The 24,019-nt window shown below is 33.8% G+C and overlaps 1 long non-coding RNA gene across 1 annotated transcript; it reads left to right on the top strand.

Moving 5' to 3' along the window:
* Positions 1-20,877: 20,877 nt before the first annotated feature.
* Positions 20,878-22,068, top strand: LOC117682436 (uncharacterized). Its single transcript, XR_004596788.2, has 3 exons — positions 20,878-20,963; positions 21,372-21,604; positions 21,958-22,068. It is a non-coding gene; the product is annotated as an uncharacterized lncRNA (long non-coding RNA).
* Positions 22,069-24,019: the final 1,951 nt, after the last annotated feature.

Genomic DNA, 24,019 nt, shown 5'->3' with positions numbered 1-24,019 from the left:
AATTCCGTAAACATACAATTTTGGAGTATTGCTCCCCGTTCACCCCAATAACAATTGTAAGGAGACACTTTCATCAAAAGTTGTATCCAACACGATGTGTTCTCAACCCCTTGCCAAGTCTATCGAATAGGATCACACACGAAAATCCCCCCCCCCCCCCAAAAAAAAAATAACAAGACAACATGTCTGCCGCTCAGGGACAGAGACAAACACAGTGTCAAGGTACTATTCCTATTTCTAACCCGTCATGTAATACCATACCACCCATTCAATACATTATTCAAGTAGGTAACGAAACGTTCCACCACATGCAGCCAATGCAACCTATACAACTAAGTGTGCAGCATCGCTTCAAAACCATCCAAACAAAACTTAAACGAACACTTTCCAAATCAACCCACCGTGGGCCAAAACAATTTCAATAAAATTCAGAATTGGAATGAAAAACTTGACGCTATAAAAACTTCCCTCTTCCGCATGCAGAGCGAAATAAATAATCTAAGCGCTAGCGTCTCAAAAGTAGGGAAAATGTCAACAATTTTTTCGAACTCCTACGACTAAAACACAACACACAATGCTACAGCCCTTGAAGAGCTAGACAACCTCAAAACTTCACTCGAAGATTAAACAGGTCGGGTACACTACCTTATATGGATAGCATTATTTAACACGTGACAGTATTTACGTCAAACAGATTCTCCAATCCAATGAATGAGTTGCAATGCATGACGGTCTACAACGTGTCTACGATTCAACAAACGCACGTGGTTTTTGTCTGTTTTATTCACAATATTTAATTGCTTGCCGGAATGTTTGTACATCTTGATTTTTACGTTAGAAGGTAAAAAAGGAAAGATTACGTACCATTAACTTTGTTCCACGCTCACATTGAAAAATACCGTTGTTTTAGTTGATCAATTGTTGCTTAAAAACATGATCAGTATCAAACGATTGACAAACATACGCATACCAGCACAAACAGATTTTGTTACGAAAAACCACACACTTGTGTTTTGGTGACTTTATCATTGTGCACTAGAAATAAATACAGGTAACTGTAATTTTTGGGAGTTGATTTTAATCAACTCTCCTATGCAGTTACTCAGACAAACTGAAAGTGAAACAGTGTTTGGACCTCAGCACAAATCATTGCTGCTGACAAGACATAGTTCTTGAAAATAATTGATAAATTCGATGTAATGTATGCTAAAGCATTGTTTTTCAAGGAAACTTATTTATCAATACCTTGAAATAGTCAGATTTTAAATGGAACGAACAATTTTAATTTTTTTGTAGTCGTATGTATTCCCACGCCAGAGTTCAACTCTGTCTCGTTCAACTGGACGCTCGGCTGTCTCCGTAAATCCTTGTCGGAGATTTACGGTGTCAGCCGAGCGTTTGGTTGAACGAGACTAGAGTTCAATATTGCTTGGATCCATGTAATTTTCGAGAAATATTTCTGTTACTGATACATAGTTTGATTGAATTTATTTTATCTTTAAATATAATTTAACATGATTCATATGGGGGTTTCTCGACATTCTTGTGGAAAAAGTACAAAAATTCATTTATATGCCTAATTCAAATCAAATTAGAAACTACATGTACTTGTCATGCAAAATAACATATCAATGATTTTAAAATAAATAAACATCGACAAAATCAACTCCCACCAGTTCTTCAGTACTTTGATTAACATACGTGAATAGCCATGGTAATAGAAATGCACAAATATACAAACGCAGAAGCGCAAGCTTTGCAGCATATAGTATTTTGTCCGTTAAGCATTCTGATGAATGACCCTGAAAAAAATATCAACGCGCATTCTACTTAATATACAATGTAAATGTTGTCCCAAATATGGGGTATCACGTGAAAAACGGTACTCACTGCTTCTAATTCAATAGGACGTACATGTACCTCTCTGATGAACATTGACAATGGGGTATTTAAATAGGTTGATATAAGTCCTCATATGCAATATTTTTTAAATGTGAGCATAGAAATTGAAGTTCAGACATAATTGTCCATATTAATTTCATAAATTCTGAAAAATTATTCAAAATGAGTTTCCAAAGGACAATTCAAAATGGTGTATATTTTCAATACGCTTTGTATACACTGAAACTTGTAGTAGCCCACAATGCCTTGCAACTCATTCACCTGATTGGTTTGTCGATAAAAGTAAACAGATGGCTAATTTAGTATGCAAATTTATGCCGACGTCACAAAATATAGTGGTATCGACCTGTTAGAGCGTTTTTATCTGGAAACTTTAGTCTTGACTCTAGTGATAACAGGACGTAAACAATTCATGCGCACGCAACTCTCCAGGTAAACACGTTTTGCAGCGGAGTCTGTACTCGCAATATGGATGTTATTTTGCTGCAATACTTTTTGGACGAAAATGACAATGACATGGCAGTATACCTAGCGAGAAATTTAACAATTTTTGCCTTGCTGAATCACAAACGATTTATTCTGAGGATAAACAATTATGCCGAAAATATCGTGCCATTGTTTGATGCAGCATTATTTAGATCTCATTTTCGGGTAACACCAGCTGTGTATGACATTATACTTCGTGAAGTGCAAGGCTCTATCGTATCAAAGCATGGCGGAGGAACAGAGCAGATTGAGCCAAGTAAACAGTTACTTATTTTTCTTGCATATATGGCAAGTCAAGAATCTTTGAGGGAAATAAGTGTGCAGTTTGGAGTTGGGATCAAGACGGTCCACGGCGTAGTCAAATCCATGTCCTACGCAATAAACACTCTCTTAATACGAGTAAGTATAAATGAACTTGAAAATGATGGTCCAAGACCATGGATACCGGTAACCTACAGCGGATATCGGTATGCTGTAAATCAAAACTTTAATGGTATCGATAAATTCATGATATTTTTAATTTTTTTAAAAATATCATCGTTAAGTTTTAATTCTTACCAATTAACTGTTTACAGAAATATTTCATTTCGTTTTGCACACTGTTTTGCAGTTGACCCCCAAATGGATTAGGTATACTGTTTTGATATTGCTGCATTTTCTCTCAAAAATTTTATATTTTTTTTTATTAGATAATTGACTGGCCTAGTATTCAAACGCAGCAAGCCATATCCCGTGACTTTCAATTACAAAGTGGAATTCCTGGCATAATTGGAGCCCTGGATGGAACCCATATCCGACTTTATTCAGCACCAAAAGGGGACCGAGATTACTTTAACAGAAAACAGTTTCCTTCCATTCAGTTGCAGGTATTGTATATTTCCTGAATATTTAATTTAATGTTTGTTTTTATGATTAATTCTTGTGAATAAATGCAATACATGTAAATAATAAACTGATTTTTTTTATTGTCACTTATTTTCAAGTAGTATGTGACAGTGACATGGTCATTCGTCATGCATACACTGGCTGGCCAGGCTGCACTCATGATGCAAGGGTTTTGCGCAACTCGTCACTATTTGAGGATGGGGAGCAGGGAAATGCTATTGGTCAACGCAACTTTATCATCGCAGACAGTGCATACCCATTAAGAAATTGGCTAATCACTCCATTTAGGAACACAGGACACCTTACTCCAAGGCAGCACAGGTTTAACAGGAGACTTTCGAGTGCCCGGCAAATAGTTGAACGATGCTACGGTCATCTTAAGGGGAGGTTTCGGAGGTTGAGGGAAATTACTCTCAGGAAACCACCTCATATAATTGCAATTATTATTTCCGGGTGCATATTACACAATTTGTGTGTTCTTAGTCATGATGATGTTGAGGACTTTATAGATGAAGATCATGATGTAAATGCTAATTTTTATCCCAACATATACCTGGATGGAGGGTGTGGAGCAGCCAGGAGAAATGAAATAATGAACGCATTACTGTGAATTTGAGAAATATTAAATAGAAAAACAACTAAGCAATGTGTTTATGTTTTAATATTCATAACAAATCAACATAAAAATTCAATACACTGCTTGTGTATAAATAACATAACAATTGTAAAAAAAAAAGTGTAAACCACAAAATTAAAAAAATATCACAAAGTTTTAATTAATATGTATCAGTATATACCTATATTCTGATATTAAAAAAAAAGTCTGACAATCATATGACGTGACTGATACGAGATCACAATTGTTACTTTTTGTCCAATGATCTTTCGAACAAATCGAGCATTCTGTCCATTCTTTGAAGTTTGTCTCTGTGCTGTGTTTCCATTTGATCCATTAGTTTTGAATTTTGCGCATCCAACTTTTCCATCAGATCAGTTTTTAAATTGGGCCTAATCTTCTTTTTGGCAATTCAGCTTTTGTTTCCAATGTTTCTTCCCTATCTCCCTTTTCCAATTTTCTTTTCAAACACTCATTGGTTTTTGGTAACTCCTTCAGTCGATCTGTGTCAAAAGACACACTTAGTTTTGTTGATGCCTTATTCCCATATGCCCCATCAAATGCATCTTTATGTTTCCAGTCCATACGATCTGCCCCTGTTTTTGAGTTGTGGTCATTTATTTCTTTATACTTTTTCTTCAAACTTTTCCACTTGTTAATTATCTGCTGCTTTGTTAATTTCAGCCCCTCACCATTCAATTCCTTTGTAATAGCTTGCCACAAGGAGTCATGCGACTTGTTACCACAGAAATCTTCCTCTTTGGATAATCGACAGTCTATAAGACGTTTTTCTTCTGCGACCGTCCAAATATGAATAGACTGAAATATATATACATTAATCTAAATGTAGCTTGTCAAGTTTTTTAACGAGGAGATTGTGAAATTCCTCCAAAGACACACACATATCATTTGACACTTGAATACTCTCTTCTGACATTATTTTTTCTTCTTTCTCCCAAGGAGAATAAAGTTCAGAAAAACATTTTTTGCTCTCAGGTGACGATTCAAAAAAAAATATATCTAAATTTTTCTCAGGGTAACATTTGTTTCTGTGATGTTTTTCTAAATTTGGCCAGAAATAATTGTCTACCTGTTCTGATGTTGATGATGAGGCACTGGTAGACTCTGGTGTGGAGGAGAAACTTGACCTTGAAGAGCTGCAAGGCGATTCATTTTCAACCGGAGTTTCATTACTGGTACATGGCATTTCATTGCTGGTACATGGTGGTCGTTTCCAATATTCTGAGCTCTTATGGCATCTGCTAAAGCTTTTCTAGTCATCGGATCTAAAAATTAGGATTAAATAATAAAGATATAGAAGAACAAATATTTTTCATATTTTAAAATATTCAAATTTGATTAAAATAAAAATGTAGTAACTTATAAATATAATTGTGCTTACCACACTGGGGGGACCTGTACAATTCTGCTAACTCCTTACTCATTAGAGCAGTGTAAGTGGTACTTTCAATCTTTGTAGTTACAAGGACACTGAAAAGTTCATATGAAACATTCAATAGTAAATGAAATTGAGGTCCTATTAATTCATCATTTTACTTTCATAGTCAAATCTTAAATATTTTCCTGTATTACACTGACTAGTACAAGCACACACACACGCATGTACATGTACACACACACATATATATATACACAAGTGCGTCGGAAACAAATTGAATGGGGGTGGCTAGAATCTTGAACAAAAAAGATTTTGGTTATGGTAATGTGTAACTGTGAAAAATTGGGTGGGGGACACTGGGGGCCTAGCCTGGTAAATATTGTCTCGAATGCTTACTGGAGGCACTTTTGATAATCTGAGTTGTGAAGTAAATGAAATTCTTTCGTCTTTTGACTATTTATATGTTTTCAGATTAGTTATAACTGTAGCAATGTACTATTAAATAATATCATGTTCAATTTCAGAAATTCAGCCATTTTAATAACCTCTGTATTACATTTTCGATAATTTTTAAACTTACAGATTTTGACTGCTGCCGCCGTCGGCCATTTTGAATCCATACAAACCCTGCGTCAGAGCAGGGTCGACCTCGATATCAACCCCGGTAGAATTCGGGTCGGAACTCTTGTGTTTTTACCTGGAGAGTCTCGACTCGAGACGGAACTCAGGTCCCAGATAAAAACGCTCTTAAATAAAAGCTAACTATCAGTTAAATTTAGCCTACATCGTCACATCATTTCTGACATCTGTTTGAAACGTCATTTTGTTCCGGATTGATAACATTATGGCATGGTACATGTACAAAATAGCTATACACTGTTTAATTGAACTCTTCTAACAAGGGAGATAAGATAGGAAAGAAAATCACCAAAACGCATAAAAAATATGTACATTTTCTTCGTGGTCAATGCGTTCAACTAACAATAATTAGGGGAAAAAAGGTTGAAACAAAAAGCAAATCGCACAGTTGATCATATGTTGAATATTTAGAAGAAAACCATTTGAACATAATAAATGAAGCCAGACAGTCAAAGTATAAGTACATGTATCGTATACTATACTTTACGATGTAATTTCTTCTGTTCTTAATATTGTTTTGTATAAAAAAAATATCTACATAACATACCGTATTAATAGTGGTATTCTCCTATATTTCATTTTGAGCTCTTCTCCCAAGGGAGATCATTATAGCCCAAGAATCTCCACAACCATCGAGCCCTGATAATAACATTAGACAATATTTAATTATCTTACCTGCCGGGTCCACACACCTTGTTCTGCAACCACAACCCCATGAACAGCATTTCTGAGCTTTCAAAAAGAACACAACGTCAAAATATTTTATTTAAATGTTAAAAAAATCTACTGCAAAATAATAAGAGAAGTTTTCCTTTAAGGGGTATGGCGGTTGGTCACAGACCAGGGCGGACGTGTTTTCTATCGCTCAACTATTTCCGAGTGTTTCTGGACTTTATACAGGTATACAAAAGATACTTCTTACCAAAAAAAAATATCCTTCTAATGTTTTCTAGTACTAAAGGGAAAAAATGGGAAAAACTAGTAAAAAAAAGGAAAACTTGTAGTAGTACAAACAGCGATACGAGTCGCGAGATCAGTGCTCACAGTGCTCACAATGGTAGTCTACTTAACGTTGCCATTGGTGACGAGATACTCAGCGAAGCAATTTCAAAGGCAAATGATGTTTTATATGTTGTCCATTGTGACGATTCCGAAATAAAATCATCAACACCCGTGTACAGGCAGACATTCGCGGAAAGCTAGACGAGTTATTTCGACAACATACGTTAACAAATAGAAAACTTGACGGCATAGTTAGCAAGCTGAATACATTGGACTCGATTGATCGTAAACTGACAAATTTAGAAAATTCTGTTTCTAATCTAGGTCAAAAAAGTTAAGAAAATTGAGGTAAAGCATGAGGAGTTTCAAAAGTTTGTTAAATTTTTGTCTTATAAATTTGACGATGAAACTAAGAAAATCTCGGCGATGGATGGTGAAATACGAAAGCATTCAAAAGAAATGATTTCCAAGGCAAACTAGCAAACCATTAATGGAACGCTAATAATCAAACAGCACATAAAAATATAGATTCACTCGAAAAGGAGACGAAACGCCACGAAACGATGATTGAAAGTATGGCGCGAAGCCTAGACAGCACAAGGAGGGATAACATACAAACCGAAGAGCGGGTAACTGACCTTCAGTTTAAATCCATGAAAATGAATTTGATTTTCACAGGCCGAGGTGGAGAATCCAAAAATGAAACAACCGAGTGTAAGCTACGGGAACTCCTTGAAAATGAGTTGGATATAAAGCATTTTGTGGAATTCTCTAATGTTCATATTTTCGGTCGTTACCAGCGGGGAAGGTATCGTCCTATTGTAGCGCTTTCATATACCAGGCTGATCTGGTTATGGTGTTGGACAGGGCCAACTGGCTATGGAGAACTGGCTTTGGTGTACACCGTCAGTATCCAGCAGCAATGAATGAGCGTCGATGTGCACTTCTGCCAGTGATGAGGCAATACCGCGAGGAAGAAGGAAATGTGAAACTGGTGCCGTCTCTACGTAAATGGTAAGCTGTATCACCATGATTCCGACTAGGACGAGCCTCCCATGGATTCTGCGAACTACTCCGGCACTTCCCAGGATGGTGAATCTGTACATCCCGGCCGCTCGAGATCCGTACTTGACGTTTCTCCCGAAGCTGAGGCGCGGACTTGCGGTAGTAACTCTACATGCAGCAACCTTTTTAAAAACAGTGAGGATTGTCTACGTAAACTGTCGTATGCTATGTTAACAGAAGTTTGGTCAACAAACTCAGTGAGCCTGAATTCTTACACTTATTGTCAAATTATGATATTATTTGTCTATCTGAATGCTGGGTGTCACCCAACTCTGATTTGACCTTAGGTTATTTATCTGATAATTATACAACAAGAAATCATATTGACGCAAGCGTCAAATGGGCCGCAAAAATATAATTGTTGTATGAATCATTGGTTGTTTACATAAAACACACCACAAAGAAGAAAATAAAAGTTGGTGGTACTAATTGTTATGGTATATTCTAATATACTTTCAGCAACTCGTTTTGAAGTTTGACATTTTACTATCATCATAAAGAATCGAGTTCATTACTGTAAGCATTTCTAACGGTACTTGTATGATCATTGCCATAGTATGAAGTAATGGAGAACACACTGATTTGTACATTACTGTAATACAATAAGTTCAACTCATCATTTTATTCTTGGAGATTATGTATTTCAAACCAATTTTTTGTTGCATTGTATTGAATGTAAACTTAATGCATTAGTTTATATGATTTTAAGGGACCACATGATAAAATAGTAATGGATTAGTTCAAATTATTTTCCAGTCAATTCAAATTTTCTGTCATATTTTTGCGTAAATAATTGATATGGATAAAATTTCATGATAATTTCTACCACATTTTACATGGAAATATAATAAATACACAAACAAAGTCATTTTATTTGACACGGCACATAGAAATTCAAATATATCATTTATATAAAATTTAATGACATTCAGGTCTTTAGTATTTCGGGTCTATAGTATGTCCCGCATACCGATCCCGATGCATTGTTTTGAAAAGAATGAAGAACTCCGAAATTTTCCGAATAGATTATAGTCTCGATAAAAACGCGCCAAACACGACAGTCTACTAAATTTGACCTATTTTTCATTTACAAGTAAAACCAAAAATATGTGATATTTTTAATAAGGCATAAAACATATTTCTACATGCAATTTTACTTTCAATTCATAAAAAGAGGCAAAATATCAATTCTACTAAAAAAGAACTATCCCGCAGAAACGCAGTAACACTATTTAAATGTATATCAAATAACGGACCGCCTTCTGGCGGCCCGTAATAATGTCATTCCCCCATAGTAAAGGCCGAGGCGGTGGATTGGTACTTAACAGTGGGACGGACAACTTCGGAATGGACATTTTTCCGGCGTTGCGCACCCCTTTCCATTCACAACATTGACCAAAGTTTAGTACCAAATGGTGGGGTTTTTTATTCAAAATAAATTTATGGAAAAAAAATTGAAACATTTTTAGATAGTTTTTTAGATATTTTAACTTAAAAGTTCCAACCCCATGGGATTTTAGTTTGGAAAAAATACCCCACAGAAAACCCCATGCAAACCCCATGGGGTTTTGCAATAAACCCCATGGGGCAAGAAACCCCATGAAATTATTTATGGGGGAAAAAAACCCACCATTCCCGAAAAAAATCAGATGGGGTTTTTATCCCCATATTTAATGCTTATGTTGGGTTTTTTCCCCCATATTTACTAAAGTAATGATAATGGGGTAAAAAAAACCCACAAAATATTAATCTGAAGTGAAGTAATAGAATCTGCTTAATGTCTGATATTAGGCCGATTGCATAGTTGATATACCTTACAAATTTTTACTAGGCAATTTTCAAATAAAGTTGAATTTACTCATCAAATGTATGATGGATCTCTTTGTGACAGAACAGGTTGCAAGTGATTTTAATTTTTGGTTGTTTGAATAAATCTGTAAAATATTTCTATATTAGCTAGTTTATGCTTAAAATTAGCATTTAAAAATCAAGGAAAATATATAGCAGCCCAGGTGAAAACTTAACTAACCTAATGTCAATTGTTGGAAAGTACCTGTTCATGTATTCTTACAAAGTCTACTTATTAATTAATTTCCCAAGTTATCCTAAATTCATTGTGACTTTCACATTGCAATGGCAAGATGTGGTATTTATCAAAATTTTGGTCAGCTAGGACGTATTACGTGTAGTCTGTAATGTTGCAATCAAAAATTTTGCTGGCAATGAAGTTTTAAAAGTAAAAATATTTCAACAGCAAAACGATTAGGTAAAAATCACAAACAGCAAAATAAAACTGGACCAGTTAGCCTATTCAATATCAATCTACAACATGTATATACTGTCTGGGGTTCTGTGTTCGTCAAGAAGAAGAACTCGTGATTTTATGAGTATATAATGAACTACGAGAGCAAGTTTCACACGCAAAAATCTACAATCCCTTATTTTGTACTTACAGCAAATGAATTCTTTGAAGGTGTTGTTTAGTGAACTGATTCACGCCATCGAAAATTAGATTCTCGGAAAATTATTTACACGAGAAACAATTTACAAATGCATGATTCAGTCCAAACACTGTGAGTGTGACTCTTGTTCAAATGTTGCATCGTGTTTGTTTCAGATTGTTCTTTCCAGACTGATAATAACGTAACAGTAAGCGCTTTTAAGACTATGACAGGTGTTGACTAAAATCAGAACATGCAATTGGGGAAGCTAATACACGAAACTGTCTGTTTTGAAGTTATTTCATTTAAAAAAATATATTTTAAAATATTCTAGAAATAGATCAGAACATTGCATGTATAAGGCCGGCGGAACTGCGGTGACGGTTGTTGTCTCAGAAAAAAGATCGTTTTTTTTTTGCATTAGTGTACAGGTGTATCCTCGACCATATATTGGAGTACAGTACTGCAGTGTAATGGTGAATATATTGTACAACGGCTGCATCAGCGAACAGTGGTCATAAACTCTGTTGTATACACAAGCGCGAAGCGTGGTAAAGATATTTACTTCCGAGGCAAGTGTATGTTGACATTTAACATGGCATTTTAAATTGGGTATATCTTATAGTAGTAACTGCAAACTGTTTGAACTTCTCTGAGAGCTAGCTAGCAACTTAACATTGCTTATTTCTGGCAAACCCTATTTCATATACTTCCCAGTGTAAGTGCATGCATTTCCAAGTTAAAAGAAAGAACAAACCCCAATTAAGATACCTAAAGACACCCCACACACCTTCCCCTTAATGTGCTAATTACCCCTTAAAATTGGTTTTCATCCTCCCTCCCTAGGAATTCACCCCTGCCCCCCCCCCCCCCCCCATTACTTCTACTGGTCTGCATGGGTTTGATCCCTAATGATGAATACATCCCTGAATGTTGAACATATTTTATAGACATATTAGACTGATTTTTTTGCAACATTGAAAAACCAAAACTTTATGATTGCAACATGTCATATAACCTGGAATTAATATAGCAAATTTTATGGTATATATATTACATAAGTAAATAAGGTTTATCCCTTTCCATTTTTGGATTTATTATATGATTTACTGATTTTATTAATTGTCTTGGTTTTTATATGAGGATAAATTTAATAATTAAACTAATATGAATTATACATGTTATATGGCAGCAATTTTTTAAAAAAAAGTTTCAGTTTGATATGAATACAAATCATAACTGCCATGAATCCATATTTTTATGAAAATTATACTAAATGAAAATGGATCAGTTATAAACTTTCATTAAGTTATAATAAGTGCAGTTGATTAACAGCAGGAATGATCATAAAACTGTTATTTTAAGTAATTACAATTTATGAAATGCATTTAACTTGGAATAGGGTTTCAATAAACCTCATAGACCCCTTTACTGTAAGAGTGGTACTGCTCTCTTGCAGGGAAATATGATCAATTATGGTGAAGTTTAAGTACTTGTGATGTTCATGCAGACCAGTTCGAATACCGGGGCGAGATAGCTCAGTTGGTAGAGCACCTGACTAGAGAATCAGGGGGCCCGTGTTCGAATCACGACCATCATTATTTCTCCCATCCTGTTACATTTGGTGCCGTGACCAACCCCTGGAACTGACAGGTTAACTCCTGCCAGGGGAAGAGTCTGGGTTGATCTTCAAGGGCGAAGATCATTTAAGGGGGGAGGAATGTGATGGTCAGACCTGTTCGAATACCAGTGCCAGATAGCTCAGTTGATAGAGCACCTGCCTAGAGATTCAGGGGGCCTGGTTTAATGGTACGTCATGTTTCACCCAATAAAGTCATTTTGCCCTGCAAAAGAGCAGTCATCACAGTTACCGTGAAGGGGTCTAGCTATGACCCTAGCACAAGTGTTTGTTTCTGTTACAGTAAAAAAAATATTTTTGAAATTAAGTTGACATGTAGACAAACAAAGTTATCATAGAAAACAAAATGAGAAAAAACCCATGTTTGCTCTCTTGCTTCTTCTGTCCAAAAGTTATATTTGAATAATATTAAATACATCTAGTACATGTGGAAAATCACCTCATCCTTCAGTTAACATGTAGAATATGTAAATGTATCTTTGACTGTAAAAATAACATCTACTTTGAAAATTATTTTCAAAATGAACAAAAAATATATACTGGTATATTTGGAATATTTATTTAATATACATGTAGAAAAACATAGGTAAAATTTGAACATTTTTCCATGAAATTCTATTATCACCATGCAGCTATCCAGCTGTATATTAATCTTATTTTACTTAAAAGCATACATCACACTGGTAGCTATACATGTAGGTCTTATTGCTTTAGCATGGTTGACAAGAGAGTAGAAACACCATATAGCTATAAGTATATATTAGATATTCACTAAAAATGAGTGTTTAATTAAGCTCACTTTTTCATGGAATCAAGAAATATCATATGCCGGATGGAATGTCTCTTTGTCTGTGGCTATGTATAAATATATATTACATGTAAAATGCTACAAATCTAAAGGTCAATTTTTAGTTTCTATGGCAATTGTTTTCAAATGTGTGTGAGAATTGACTCGAGGAAATTGGCATAGGTTTTATGATCCTATATGTGAAAGGTTTTTAACATCTAGCTGCACTTCATGAAAATCAAAAGATAGGGGGAGGGTATACATGTAAGGGTATTTCTATGTGATGTTATGCTTTTATCATGATAATATCATGAAGATACCAGGTACATGTAGTATTGAATAATTAAGGTTTCTTATTAGAGGAGACTGAAGAGCAATTGACTTCTTAATGATTATTTAGTAAAAATGTTTTACTGCAGGAAATTTAAACCCCATGAATCTGTGCATGTTTATACTTATAGAAAGATGATTAAGTGAAGTGGAGATAGTGGGATCACTTAAATGGTTATATTTTTTCTTAAACCTCAATGGAAGTGGCATTATGGGGTTTACTTTTTTTTTAGAACTGCATATTCTTTCTTATTATAATACAAAACTCTTTTTTATAGAAAGTTAGTGTAAGTGAAAGGTAGCAAGGGACTGTTTTAGATTATTTGTACTGTCAATTATTTGGTGAAATGGAGAATTGCTCTACTTTCAGGCTTATGTTGTGTTGCAAAAAGTCATAAAATAGTAGTTTTTAGTGATTAGCATTAGTTAGAGAGATGTCTCCTATTGAAATTGGTATGCGATATGTAGGTCCTTAATGACTTATATTAGGTTCATTATGATCCAAAGTACCGGTAAACTTTTAATTGATCATCTTGCAGCTATGACTGTTGTGTTGACTTTAGACAAGGGGTAAAATATAACATGAAACATTTTATTCGAAGGGGAATAGTCAATGTGTTAACATCGTTTAAATTTACAGAATTCTTGATGTAACTGATTGTAATAAAAATGGCTTTTGAATTAAAAGTGGTCATAATTAATCTTAAAAGCAATTTACAGAAACTGTTATTACACGGTACAAGGTGATTGGTTCAGCCGGGAATGGGGATGTTACTAAAACAGAATTAACTTTTTTATTTTTAAATGAAATAAGATTAAATTTGAAAATTTCGACTTAAAATTGCACAACCTAAGCGTTCTGATTATAAAGTGTTTTTGTGAGAAATAAACTCTTAGACTTAATGTCAAAGATGGCAGTGGATATATTTATAGTTTTGTCTGAAAGACCTGTCTAATTTATGAAAAAGGAGGGGGGAAACCAGACATTTGAATGGTTATTTTAGGAGTACAGTCAGAATAATTATTGCAAACATTTGTTTGGGAGTGGAGCACATGTCCATTGTTCATATAATGACACTTTAATATTGCATGGTTGTTTATTTTATCGAATAGATTAAGAAAATGCTACTGTAACAATGTTGCCAAAATTTTCACTTTTTGATTTATGCTTGAAAAAGAGGATGTATGGGTCCCCCCAATAATTGATAATTTTTTTGCATGGGTAGACAATATCCCAAGTACAGTTGCTTCCAGCAGTTACTTGGGGCTTGTGCATGCTGGCCAGTAAGAAAGGTAAAATTTTTAGAAAACAAATTGAGATTGGGCTCCTCTAGTTAGTGTTTACCTTTGCATGCAGAACAATTTTAACAACCCCGCCCCGACCCACATGTAAGAAATACACTATATCCACTACATGTATATATCTAATTGACATATTTCTTTAATCGACAAAAAACCTGTCTCAGTTGTATTTAGAAAATTAACATAGATTGTATCTCAGAATGCATGTATGTGATAAAATTATACATGTATTTAAAAAGTTTAACTAGTTCTACATATATAGTTACATGTAGATTGCGGCAGACAACCCTCATTCTTGAATATATATTATGAGGTGTAATAAGGTATCGAATACAACTGATAACTGATCAAGAACTTCTAATACCGGTAGTGCATTGGCAGCTCATTTTCCCTGATTGTCAATATAAATATTAATTAGAGCAAATAATTGTTATCTCAATCTTCATGTTTAAAAAAATATTAGAACCTTAAATTGATCTTCACTAATTAATACAAAAAGATTGATAAGAAAATTAGCCACTTAGTCATTGAATGTATTTTTCTCCTCCTTGACATTTACATGTATGTTTACTTAATGGATAAAACAATGCAGTCATAATTTGAATGTCATTATCAAAAAATCCTGCTGGTATGATTCTATAATATCAATTTTATAAATCTGAGTGACAAGTACGCGCTATTCAGTTGAATATAAAATTGTATTTTGATATTACATGTACATCTACATGTACAATCCAAATTCGCCATTAGCTAGGTTACTGATTATCTGGCATAGTAGCATATGGCAGTGTTTGTTTTATTGCAAAAATTATGTGTTAATTATGACCAACAATTTTGTGTGACCCAAATAAGACTTATCATCTGAGCACTCAAAGAATACCAGATATACATGCAAATTACATGTAGTTATTTATAGCTGACCGAGTTTATAGACTTTTGAAATTTTAACTTGTTTAGTTTAAGTTATGCATTCCCAATAGGATAACATATTAATGTATCAAGTTACAGAGCTTGATTAATGATGAGATTATGAAAATAGCAATAATTTTAAGAAATAACCTCATTACTACAAAATAATGCATTGTATGATAGCATATATCAAAGACTGAACTGGACATTATTCTAGGAGATTCAAGAAATGCACAATGGGTTTGCGTATTTTTAGAAACACTTCATTGAAGAAACAATGTAATTTGTTTGCATATCGGGATAATTTTTCAGGATGTATAAAATTGAATTAAATTGATTGAGGCCAGGATGAGATTGATATAAATGAAACTTGACATCCATGTAAATACATGTATGTACCCAGAATATGTACATGTATAGATACATTGTACATTCAATTAGAGATTAAATAGTCTAATATTCTAATACTGTAAGATTTTCTATCATTGAAAAGTGAACCTAGGTGAAATTAATCTGCAAAATTTGGTGTTTGTACATATATTATGTCTAAATAAGAGTATGAAAGTTAAAAAAAATCCAGAAACCCTTCCCAAATTAAGGAAAATGCAGCATGTATGTTTTAACAATTTTACATTTGTCTTCTAATATTGTGTTTGAATGAATAATTTAATTTTTAGAATGTAGCCTGGTGTGTTTTTGTAACTTAGAAGATGAGAGTGCTGGGCTGGCCTGAGATGAACCAAGGAGACACACTGTGTATACCTCATTAGCACCTATTGTTCTTTCACAGACCTTGCAATTAACTTAAAAATCTTACGTGTCTTTGTAATGGGCACATTCTGTGTATACCTATTGACCACCCTATTGTTCTCCTAATGCTACAATCAACAGAGCAAAGCACTATATACACACGACACATGAGAACTTGAGAATTTGTAAGAAATTACAAACCAAAGGGAAATTCTGAATGAATGAAATTAAAAAGTTTTTATAAGAATTTAATTATAAAATAAAAATGAAAACATTATCTATAATCGAAATTCAAATTTTAACATACATTGAAATAAAACACTTAATAATAATAAACAAAGAGACTCCATAGAAGGTGAAATTTCCTTTGTGGTTCGATCATTAAATTAAATTTAATGATCGAACCACAAAATGTCCTATCTTATTCCAAAAAACTTTATAGAATTCTGTTGTAAATCCATCACTGCCTGGACTCTTATTATTTGCCATATTTTTTATATGGGTACATGCAAAGTTCGGGAACTATGTCAAACAAAAAAAAGGAATAATTACCCGTATCCCAAAAGATGGTATTTAAACAATTGGAAACCAATAACACTTCTAAACATTGCTTATAAAATAAGTTATGAGTGTAATGCTCAGAGAATTAAAAATATGCTTGATATAATTAGTAGCCCCGATCAAACAGGTTTCATTCCAGGAAGATATATTGGTGAAAATACTAAGCTGATATATGATCTTATGCAACATATGGGTGGGGGGGGGATTGACATTTCTGGTGTATTATTCATAATTGATTTAAAAAAAAAAAAAGCATTTGATACTTCACATGGAAATTTATTCACAAATATTAAGATTTTTTCAACTTTGGAGCATCCATTGAATCTTGGATATCTACTTGTCAATGTAATATAGAATCATCAGTCACACAAGCTGGAAACCTTTCAAAATTTTTCAAACATAGCAGAGGATTTCACCAAGGCGACCCAATCTCCTCCTATTCATTCCTACTGTGTGCAGATATTTTGGCATATAAGATTAAACTAACTTTTATATTCGGGCTACACCCTGAGCCTATTTCTATAGACATTTATTCTATCTTCTTAATTATGAAATCCCATATCTATTGGAAAAGGTGTCTTAAGGAAATACTATCAATTCATGAATTAATAATAGATATTGAAAGACATATATCGACTCTAAAATATATTGCTACAAAAAATTGCAGATTAGATGATTTCTATAAGAGATGGGAAACTTGGCTTTTTCTTCTTTCTTTTTAATAGACTTACTCAAATTTGACTGTATAATAGAGATTATATAAAGCTGTCAATCAACTACTAACTCATGTTCAACAACTACTCTCTCTCTCTCTCTCTCTCTCAAGGAACAATTTGGATTTGAAGTAAACATACTTAAAAGCTGTTGTGATCACTTTATTTTATACAAATGTATTGGATTGTTCAACTTTAGATTAAAAAAAAAGAAAAAATAGTCTAATAATGTAAAATTTTCTATCACTGAAAAGTGGACCTAGGTGAAATTAATCTGCAAAATTTGGTGTTTGTACGTTACGGCTAAATAAGAATATAAGAGTTAAAAAAAAATCCATAAACCCTTCCCAAATTAAGGAAAATGCAGCATGTGTGTTTTAATAATTTTACATTTGTCTTCTAATATTGTTTGAATGAATAATTTAATTAGAATGTAGCTCTGGGTGTTTTTCTAACTTAGATGAGAGTGGGCTGGCCTGAGATGAAAAAAGGAGACACACTGTGTATACCTCATTAGCACCTATTGTTCTTTCACAAACCTTGCAATTAACTAAGAATTCTTACGTGTCTTTGTAACGGGTACGTTCTGTGTATACCAATTAACCACCCTATTGTTCAACGGAGCAAAGGTACATACACACGACACGTGAGAGCAGGTGTCCTATCAAGCTGTGTACGTGTAAGCAGGAACAAAGTAATGGACAGGGGGCTGCAATTAATCTGGATGTCAACTTGGGGGCCGGGTGTGGGGGGTGGGTGGGGGGTCTATTTCTGCAGCAAAGATTTTTATTATAATTGAGTTATCATAGAGCCCACCCACCCCCACCCACCCCCTCCTACACACACTCTTTTGGGGGAGAATATTAAAATTTGGAAAACAAGATGTTAAGAGAGGAAAATGAAGTTAAAGGTAGATTACACGCTATCACCCCCCCCCCCCCACACACACACACGCATTTTATAATCGATATTAAAATATATGCAACTTGGACCTTTCCATAAAACAGTGCATTTTGAACACACTTAAACGGCTCTGATCAGGATGTATATCGCTACCGGATCGGGGGGTTGGGATTAAAGGCAATGGGTTGGGACGTAGATTTAAATTTTAAAATAAAAGTGTACTGGGTACATGTATGCGCTTGAAATTAATCCCTGGGTATTTATTTAGTTGAACTCCTTTTGGTCGCCCTTATTTTCTAGGGACTTTTATCAGAGCAATAATTGAATGGTTAAACGATATGTTATGTTAATCATCTATTTAATGACCTCCTTCGGATTTTTTCTGCAAAGATGTATCACTGTTGACCAGTTTATTGCAGCGGCAATGATTGCAGCGATCTGTGTTCAATTGAGCAGTGAACACTGGTGAAGTGTTTCTGGCGTGTAATCACAATTAACAGGGCATTAATTAGATAAAAGTAAAGAAAATACGTTCACTAGCTTTTATGATTTATAACAAGATGCAAGCCATTTCCAATTATCGGAGAATATTACTGTAACAATGAATAAGCATATCAAACATAGTGCATTGTACTGAAAGTTACTGTAGTAAAAATATCTTTATACATCTTAAACAACTTAATACAATTATCAGTAATGAATTATTTCTGTATTCTAATATCAATACTGGAAGGATAAATATAACAATCAGTATATTTCAAAGTTTTTTCGGCAAGAATTAGACGTTCTGGATGTGCAACAGAGACTAATAAGTAAATGATCATACATTAATATAAACTAATTAAATTAAAAGTCGTAAATTGGAAACAAAGATCAAGTACAATGATTTTGCATTGGTTCTGATAGTAGTAAATATGTAACAATGATATAACATTAAATGTAAAAATCATTGGACACGTTGTAGAATATATCATTATTTCGAGTCAAATTAGGTTTAATCTCGACCCCCCCCCCCCCCCCCCCCCCGCTGTTATCGATAAAATTTGCCGCACGGGTATGAATACCTTCCGACGCCCAGGGTAATTAAATAAACGATTATTGAATACTAAATCATATCTGATGAGTATAAAAATAGGAAATGAGATTTTAAAATATCTTAGTTAAAAAAAACACCATTTATTTATCATTTTTCCGTAATCAGTTAATGACCCTTTTTGATATCGTTTAAATATTTAATTACATCAGAAGAAACTAATGAGCGCCGTGGCGCATATGGTAGCGCATCGGCCTACAGACCCAAGGGTCGTGGGTTCGGATCTCACGGCCGGCAATGATTTTTCTCCAAATTTTCTTTCTGTAAAATGCCACAAAAATTAAAATAATATCAATCCAGTAACAGTTCCTTCTCGGCTCGATACAAATTTGACAACATAAAATCAAGCATGCATTGATATATTTAGTATACACAGCGTTCCGATGATATGTATACTCATGTGTTGAAATATAGACAGTGAATACAAAGTACATGTATACACAGGGATTGGTCTTGTTCAGTTTATTATGAAATCGTGGGAATAAATTAAACGATACAAATGTGCAATGGGCCTCATCCTTTGACTTAGATTGTGATGCCTTTTTGTCAGCCTTAGACTCTGTTATTATTGCCGGTGTGGAAATCACTCCAAGTATTCTCATGATTAAGCTTTAAAATCATTACAAAGACTGCATGATTTGTTCTCCATGACTATGTATTTCAAGCACTGGTTTATTTTGTATAAAGGTTATCCTTTATATATACTTGCCAAATTAATTGCAATGGGAAATTCGATTTTAAATAAAATTCCAGCTTTTGCTCGCTTGAGATAAGTCCTATACAATGGGAAGAGTGGGAAAGAAATAGATAAGAGGTACTTACCGGTATACATGCTATGAATTAATTTAAAAACAAAATAATTATTGTGAGAGGCTTCTACCGTATATTTAAACGCACTGATTTTGTCACATGCCTCTGATGTACTATAGCCATGGTATCTATTTTTTATTATCCAAAATAGCTCCTGGACATTATCACAAAATTTATACTCTTTCACTAAAACATTCTACGGAAAAGAAAAAATCAACGGGACTTTTCATCAAGTACCCCCCCCCCCCCCCCCCATGAGAAAACATGTACACAAGCTGAAATTATCCGTCGAAAAGTATTATTGTACATATATACCTTGATAACCACCTTACTATCTCCTGTTAAATTAAGAATTTTATAATAATTATTGGTTTTACTAATAGTATAATGATATAAAACATTTTGCACACTTTATTTATTAGTTGTTATAACCCCCCCCCCCCCCCCCCCAACCCCCAACCCCCACCACTAAATTCATCATGTTTATAGTTAGATGAATAATCTATATAATAATACGGTGTTCAGGATGTTAAATAACTAATAGGATTTTCGAGTTCATTAAACGGCATTATACTTGAAATTCATGAAATTTCGACTGCTCTAATCGAAATATCTGTGTCCCGATTTGTCTAACTATTGCGACATCCGGTTTTCAACTCCATCGCTTGGTACTTGATAAGTTGGTAGGGCTAGTGTTGCTAAGTTTGTGTTTCTTCTGTCCATTTCCAAAGGTAATTCCATTGACTGCAAATCAGTTTCATTTTAAATTTATACGTCTATATATTCTTTAATAACTTCCAAGTGAAAAGCTAGGTAATGAAAAAAAAAAAACCCAACATTTATTCTTGGACCGAATTTTCTCGAAATAGTGAGACCATAGATTTAAGACTGTTTTAATATGCTATGATATTTAACAGAAGTTTAAATATTATATGTAATCTTTGTGATTGCATAAACCGTAAATTTATGCCTTTATTAGTGGATCATATAACATTGGTACATACAATACAGTTCAGTATTGATAAATATTTACAACCTGTCAGATTTTAAAGAATTTTATAATAAGAAGGGCAATACTTATTTTGAATTAGTTATATCTTTTAAACATAATTTACATAGTTTTCATGACATATTTTTAGGCAAATTAAAGGATGACAGAGCATACCTCTGATGCTGACACTTGTCATTTGAAAAAAAGGCATTTTTGGAAGACATTACCAACATCTGTGGATTATAATTCAATGCAAGAGAAAATCTAGAGTCATTAAACTAATGCAAACATGAATAAATCAGTCTCGAGTAACTTATTATTGAGAATCTGATTTATTTGCTTGGATTGGTTTAGTTAACATCACCCCATACTGTCTGCACTGTGAGTACTGGTATTTTAATAGATTGGTAAAATATTTTAGTAATTTTATATTATGAACAAATGGGATAAAATACCCCATGCATATGTGGGATAATAAATCCCATGACATCTATTTTATGGGATTAAAAACCCTAAACTGTTATTTAAGAAAAAAGTGGGTTTTTAAACCCCACATTATTTTCATGGGGTTTTCTGCCCCATGGGGTTTATTGCAAAACCCCATGGGGTTTGCATGGGGTTTTCTGTGGGGTATTTTTTCCAAACTAAAATCCCATGGGGTTGGAACTTTTAAGTTCAAATATCTAAAAAACTATCTAAAAATGTTTCAATTTTTTTTCCATAAATTTATTTAGAATAAAAAACCCCACCATTTGGTACTAAACTTTGGTCAATAGTGTGTATGGAAAGAGGTGCGCAACGCCGGAAAAATGTCCATTCCGAAGTTGTCCGTCCCACTGTTACTTATATATAAATCTAAGCTATCAAGTTATGTATGTGTAGAAAAATACTGTTGTGATACAATCCTTTGGTTGAAGGATTCATTGATTACATCTGCTGATGTTTACTTATGTTTTGTGTATATTCCTCATTAAAATAATATATATTATGATCGGTACAATTTTGATGTTTTTGATAACTTATTAATTAATGTAGCCAAGTATGTTGAGCAAGGCATGGTCGTTCTAAGTGGTGACCTTTATAGTTGTGTTTGTGAATGTAATGATTTTATCGTAAATGATTTATCAGACACAGTTTTTAATAATATTGCTAACATCGTTGCCTACTCAAACGATTTTGCCTTGCCCAATAGAAATTCAGAGGATAAAAGCTGTAACAATTTTGGTAGAAAATTGCTTGACTTATGTAAAGCATCAGGTCTGAGAATGTGCAACGGTAGAGCTGGGATAAGAGTGGTAGGGTTGCTTTTTTTTAATCACCTTGGGTCAAGCGTTATTGATTACGTCCTAGTGCACAAGGATTATTTTGATTTTGTGTCATTTTTTAAAAGTCTTAGATTTTAACACGTGGTCAGATCACGCCCCCATTGCATTCAACTTACGAAGTTTGTCTAACTCTATACGCTCCACTGATTTAGACAATAGGGTATCTTGTAGTACTCATACCATATATTAGTGGAATGATGATGTCTACGGATAAAAGAAGTGGTCTTGAACAAATGACCTGTATGTATTGAATCTTTTGAAAACTCAGACGTGGGTATTGATAGTTGTGTTGACAAATTTACACAAATAATTAATGATGTATTCGATAGCATTTCTGTAAAAGAATTAATAATGACCGAAATGGCCTACATTTATAGTAATGTACTCTCGGGTGAACAAAGATAATCAAGTAACATAGTATAAGCGATATTTTATCACTTCTATAGGCTTATAGTTGTGATTTATAAAAAAAAAAACAATAATGGGTAATATGAGTTTCCACTACAGTAGATAATAAATGCAACTAGACACGATCTCGTTGCGAGCAACGAGGAGGTCTTCCGTGCGATTTTTTGAAGGTTATATGACCTTGACTTTGACATTTGACCCTTTATCTCCTTATCGGGGCAACAAAAAGAAATGATGGTTGAATTTTGTTAGGAACATCATTCTCAGCATTTTATTCTATATTGATTTTCAAAATGATGCTTTTTAAAATATTTGTTCTGTTTGAGGTACGTTATCAACGTTTTGTACTTCTGGCCCCTTAAAATCCATTAAAAACCGCTTAATACGGAACACATGATAAAATAATTATAATATATTGTTAAATAAATGTGAGATGAACATTATTGCTTCCTAAACATATAACAAAGTTTTTTTCAGTAAAGTGCTATGGAAGAAAGACTTTAGAGCCCTTTTTGGTCCCTAAATTGAAGGGCCAGCCCCTTTTTCTTGGCATCATACGAAAGTTCTTTTGATATTAAACATATTTTGTTCAACAAGTGTTTAGAAATTCCGTTTTTGAGCTATCTGGGATAGTACGTTTTAGGGGCCGACCCCTAATCTCCTTATTGGGGCCAGATAACGAAACTTTTATGATTGAATATTGTTTAAAACATCATTCTAAACATCTTTTATTCTATATTGCTTTTCAAAATATTTGTCCTTTTTGAGATATATTCGATCGAAGTTTTGGACTTTTGGCCCCTTAAAACCCCTAATTACGTAACGCATAATAAAAAATTTATAACGTATAGTTTAATTAGTAAAAGATGAACATTTTTGCTTCTTAAACATATGACAAAATATTTCTCAGTAAAGTGCTATGGAAGACAGACTTTAGAGCCCTTTTGGCCCCTAAATTGAAGGACCAGCCCCTTTTTCTTGGCATCATACGAAAGTTCTTTTGATATTAAACATATTTTGTACAACAAGTGTTTAGAAATTCTTTGCCGTTTTTGAGCTATCT

Source organism: Magallana gigas, chromosome 1 (assembly GCF_963853765.1).
Source record: "Magallana gigas chromosome 1, xbMagGiga1.1, whole genome shotgun sequence".
In the NCBI taxonomy this organism is placed as follows: Eukaryota; Metazoa; Mollusca; class Bivalvia; order Ostreida; family Ostreidae; genus Magallana; species Magallana gigas.
The sequence above is the reverse complement of the archived record's forward strand: the minus strand, read 5'-3'. Positions and strand labels throughout refer to the sequence as shown.